The sequence below is a fragment of the Ochotona princeps genome, chromosome 2, assembly GCF_030435755.1.
Source record: "Ochotona princeps isolate mOchPri1 chromosome 2, mOchPri1.hap1, whole genome shotgun sequence".
Lineage (NCBI taxonomy): Eukaryota > Metazoa > Chordata > Mammalia > Lagomorpha > Ochotonidae > Ochotona > Ochotona princeps.
The window spans coordinates 112,787,934-112,793,933 of NC_080833.1; positions in this window are offsets into that span (position 1 = coordinate 112,787,934).

A 6,000-nucleotide genomic window follows, 5' to 3' on the forward strand; every position below is an offset into this window, starting at 1 on the left:
AATACCCTTCCTTTAACTTTCCCTCACCATCTCACAGAAATCTCTCTTTTGCAGAAAAAAAAAAAAAAAACACAGCTCCTGGAGGCTCGGGCCCTGGCATAGCGGGGTAAGCCTCCGCTTATGGCACCAGCATCCTGTATGGGCACTGGTTGATATCCTGGCTGCTCCAGCTCCCTCCTTATGGACTGGGAAAGCAACGGAGATGGCTCAAGCCCTTGTGTCCTTGCACCCATCTGGAAGAATGAGAGGAAACTCCTGGCTCCTGGCTTCAAATCAGCTCAGCTCTGACCACTGCAGCCATTAGGGAGTTACCCAGCGGTATGAAAGATGTGTGTGTGTGTGTGTGTGTGTGTGTGTGTGTGTGTGTGTGTCTTTTTCTCTCTAACTCTGCCTTTCAAACAAAAACAAAATAAATCTTCAAAAATAATCCTTTTATCAATAAGAACACTATCAAGACCACTTATACTCTGCATTGATAAATATATAGTCTGGACTTGGACTTGTCTCAAATAAGAGCTGTCTTCTTTGGTAGCTCTTGTTTTGCTTTATCATCCATAAATAAAAGCTTCTTAAAATGTAAATAATGTCTGGGCCTGACAAGATGGCTCAGTGGCTAAATCCTCACCTTGCAAGCACCAGGATCCCATTTGGGCACTAATTCATGCCCTGCTGCTCCATCCAGCTCCCTGCCTGTGGCCATGGAAAAATAGTAGAGGATGGCACGAAGCCTTGGGACCCTGCGCCCACGTGGGAGACCTGGAAGAAGCTCCTGGCTTCAGATCAGCTCAGTTCCAGCCACTGTAGCCATCTGAGGAGTGAACCAATGGGCAGAGGATCTTTTTCTCTCTCTCCTCTCTGTATATCTGCCCTTTCAGTACAAATCAATAAATCTTTTTTTTTAAATGAAAATAATGAATTTAACCTAGGCTTATACTTTAAGAAACAACAACAACTATAGTTTTAAAGGGACAAGACAGATGAGGCTAAGTCACTCAAAATGATCGAAGGTATTGCATCTTTTTTCTTCTTTAAAGCTGAATATACATAATCCTTGTTTATGTGAACTTTTAGGAAGACAAGTACCTTTCTCTTTACTCCCCAAAAAATATAGGGACTGATTGGATTCTACAAAAATCTATGACCCAAGCATTATTCATACCTCTAATTGAATACTGCTCTGTGACCCCAGAGACAAACCAGTGATGCTCATGCATTATTTCTTTCATAAAGTATTGCTGGGACACATGATAAATGCTAACATTTTCCCTTTGGTCCAGAAACAAACACAAGTAAATCCCACATCCTTCCTAAAGCAACTAGCCCATGTTTTAAATGTTAAAGGGTATTAGATGGAGTCAGACAGCAAAACAGTCATTTGGAAAGCACAGTCCTAGGGTTAGACTTTGCTCTCCCTATCTCTACAGTTTCCCAAACCTTATAAAATTCACGTGTATTATGGGCACATCACCTAAAAGTAGGTGCATCTTACTGACCTCCTCATTCTGGCCACCTAGTACCTCCTGTGGATACCTCTCAAAGTGGATGCAAAAGTTGGCACGCTGCAGAATTCATGCACCTGTTATGCATAACACAGAGACAGTAAAATGAGCACACACACCATCCAAGGACCCTAGAGGCTTCCTCTCAAGGCATTTCATTCTCACGAAGCCTTCACCCTGCTCATTTATCTATTGTTCTGATACGTTTTTCTACCTACCCTCAGGAAGCAGTTGTGTTCCAAAGCCTCCTGTTTCCCTCCTTTCTTCATTAGCAGCCTGTTTACAAATGGCTTGCTCTGCTGTCCTCTATGAGGCAAGAAGTAAGATAATCCAAATAAAAACTGAGCCTGAGATTCAAGCAAAAGGAAGAAAATATACAGAAAATAATGTTTTCTTTAATCATCTGATCCAAATCTCAGAAACTATCCTAAGTATTGACTAGTCCAACCAAGTAACCTTGACATCTCAAGCCTTCCCCGAGAGAGACTCATAACCAATGTATTTTGTCAAAAGGCTGGACCTCCAAGGACACAGGTGCAGGGCTCATGTGGAGGTCAACCTGCTGAGAGACTCTGAAGAACAGTGCAAAATCTAGATATAGGATCTCCCATTCCTTTTCTCCCACCTTTGCAAGTCTTCTCTGGGAAACAGTTTAGAGACTCTGAGAGAGTGTGGCTCCAACAATACGAAGTCTCTCTCTCAGATCCAGAAGGATTAGCAGTGTTTAACAGATGAAAGGGTGCCCCACCAGACCTTTCTAGAAAATAGGGAGGAACTTTCTGTTTTACCATATTCCCCCAAATGAGTTAACTTCTAGCTAATTATGTCATTCAACTTTCTTTAGAGGGTTCATCGTGCCTCTCTCTGCCTGTTTCTGAGATCTCCAGCCACCATCAGTCCTAGCTCTCCAGTCCTGGAGAGCCATGTCATCTATGTATGTTGAGCTGTGTATGTTCTCTGCTTAACACCCACATCAATTCCTCCCTCTCCCTCAGAGTCCATAACCCTTAGTAATCTCTTGTCCTAAAATGTTCCTTTCCTATCTGTCTACATCTCTTGTTATTCATGTCCATTTCACTAACTATCCAGTTGCTTTCTGTAGTATTCTTTCCTTTCTTTTCTTTCTTTCTTTTTTTTTTTTTTTTTGGCTACATCTTCTTTATCTGCCCAAGGACCCATCTGCTCCAAGCACTATTATGGAAACTCAGTGTTCCTAATTCCCCCTAAATTCAACACACAGCTTTTCTTTTTTTTTCTTTAGTCTCCTCCTTAACTACGAGATTCCCAGGCCTCAAAAACTGCTCCATTATTATACTCTGTTGCTTGGAACTAAAGTCTTCACATATCACCATCAGGCTGTCTTTCTATTTACTCTAGATTTAATTCTCTAGACCTCTCTACTTGTCCACTATCCAGTTAGTCTTGGTCTCCTCTCCTTAAATCTTCTCTCATACCTGTCCTTCTGCATGTTTCCACTCCTGAGGTTTGTCCAGAATGACCGGCTCCCTTCTTCCTTATGGCCACTTCACAGATCCTTGCCTCCGCCTGCTCCTACACCCAGCTGTTATCTGTCTTACTTACCTGGGACATTGTTTGCCACCAGCTGTAAAACCAAGAGGCCCTGAATAGGGCACTGTTAATCCCTGTGGCATTAAGTTACCATGGGGATAGACTAGCAACCAGGCTCCTTAATCTTTTCAGTCACAATGGGGCCTAGTCTTTAAAGGGCCAGATACTCTAAGCCAGAGACCAAAGAATTAAAGATGGATCATTAAAAAGTTAGTCATTGTATGGTTGTATGGCAAGGGATTCAAAAACATGGATTTTGTGTAATATTATGAATAATCCCTGGCTTTTTTTTGACTTTGTCCCACCTCTATTTCACTCCTCATTTGGCTTGAAAGGAACCTTAAAGTGAATTTTGTAGAAACAAAAGCAGATTCTACAATAGCAAGAGGCAAAAGCATTCACCTTTTATAATGTAACAGTTTGATTAAACAAGATAGTACCATCGTGGGAGTTTCAATCTTGGAGACTAAACTTGCCTTGCAATAAAACCTATATTTGCCCAATCAGAACAGGGTCTATCCACAGCTCATCCTTAAACAACAGGCAACAGTGACCCTGTTATAATCTGTTCCTAAAGAACATTGAGTATCCACACCAATGACAGGGTACAAGAGAAGAATTTTCCTTTGAGGAAGCCAGTTATTCTCCTTCGGACTCAGGTTATGTTCTTTTAGAATGTGCAAGCTTACTCTCCAAGGTCCTTCTTCATGCTACCTATCTGTGCCTCTAAGAAACGGCATTAGCAATGATGATGACAAAAGTACTTTCGATTCCTTATCTCATTTTATCATCACAACTCTCCTAGACTGCAGAAAGACTGATTATCATTATCCTCCCTTTACAAAAGAAGAACCTTCATCAAAGATGTGAAAAGTCTTGCCCAAAGTCATCTAGACCGTTAAGTGGTGAGGCTGGGGCAAGGCACCATGAGCCATCTTAACATCTGTCCATGCCATGCAGCTTCCAGAGCTGTTTGCTGAGAGGTACGGACTGTTTCTGTTACGATTGGTCCAGCAAGCAAGATTCTTAAGCATTTTCCCCCAAGTCTGTTCCCCAACTTCACAATTGTAGGTTGTGCCCTAATAAGGCACAAGGATAGGACAAGAGGGCTTGACAAGGGTCACAGAGTGGAGTAAACGTTGAGGGCCCATGCTACAATGCAGTAAGCTAAGCCTCCACTTGGAATGCCTGCATCCCTTAGGAGAGCCAGTTTGTGTTCTGGCTGCTCCACTTCTGATCCAGCATCCTGCTTATGGCCTACGAGGGCAGCAAAGGATGGCTCAAGTCCTTGGATCCCCACATGAGAGTCCCAGAAAAAGCTCCTGGCTCCTGGCTTTGGATGAGCTCAGCTCTGGTTACTGCACCTGTTGGAGTGTGAACCAGCATTGGAGGTCCTCTCCTTGGTAACTCTGCCTTTCAAATAAAACAAAAATCTTAAAAAAAAATACAGCATACGGTAACAGAGGTTAGATTCGCCACGGCCTCTCCTTCAGTCACTTTCTGTTAAAGCATACGAGAGATGTTCAGAGAGAGACCAGCCAGTGTGCCGGGTACAAAGCCAGCCCTCAGTTCCAGCTTGTCAGGGGCCATGTGCTTTTTACTTCACCACGGTGTTGCTGAATCTCTATTAAATTCCCAAAATAGTCTTTGTACAAAGAATGTGGAGAAAGGGAAGGAGCAGAGGAGTAAAATGCTTTGTATTCACTCTTAAATGATAAGTCAGAAAATTAAAAGGCTAGAATAACCTCTTCCCAGAATCACAAAATATTCAAAGTGGAAAAGGATTTCCAAATAAATCAGCCTCTTTTAACCTTAGGCATCAGTTGGACTGTTTGACATTGGTTCTTAACACTTTTATAAATTAAAAATTAGCTGGAAGATTACACTGACAAATGAGTGAATGTTTCCTCTTTATTTTCTGTATTTCTATAGTCTATAATTTCTGTCAACTGTCTCCATCTGTAATTACATAGATTAGTAAACCCAAGCCAATAGAAATCAAATTACTTAACAAACAGTACAAAAATGGATGAACAATTATGGTCCGATTGGAAAACTACAGTATAAATTGGGATGGCCAGGGTTTGAATCCCTGCTCTGCAATTTACTGCAGGATAATGAAGACCTTTTGGCACCTAAATGAAATCTGAGATTCAGATCACCCATCTGGTTTTTAAAATCCCCATGAAGGACAATTCCCACCTTGTAAGGTCTTTATAGAGAACAAATGAGGTAAAGACTGGGAAATTCCGTAGGAGACCAATGCCAGCAGCTGTTTTTGGAGAATGGGCACCTTAAGCTCTTCAGCCCCACCCCGACCCCACCAGCACCCATTCCTCTCCACTAACTTCAGTCTCCTCACTTCTGCTAATATGTCCTCAACAAAATCATAAGGGCCTCTTAATTGTTTACATTCAGTAGTTTCACCACTCTGTTGTATTTCACACCAATGACCATATCTTCCTTGTTAGAAATAGCCACTCTGGCTTCTGGGACACAAGCTACTCTCTTCCTCTTAGTTTTCTACTTCTAAGGCCCTCCTTTTCAGACTCCCTCACCAGGCTCTCATTTTAACTCTCAGCTTCCAAAGGAGCAGTATTTATCAGACTGCAAGTCAAAATATTAGTAGCATTTTTTAAATCTTGAATACAGGAGAAAATGTATTATGGACTGGCTAAGAAAGGATCAAATAGGACAGGAAGGAAAATATCAGAGGGTATCACTCTACAATAAGACCATGCATTATTTAGTGAACATGCTATTTCAATTACAGGTGCATGCATACGGATGGGCAAATTTGTTCTGGGTCACAATAAATACAACTAAGTTCTATAGGTTGTGGTCAGGAACACTGCACCCAAGTAAACACTGCCTTGGCCCTCTTCTTTTATGGGCTCTCCCTGGAGGCTCTTAAATGGCTAAATAGCACAGT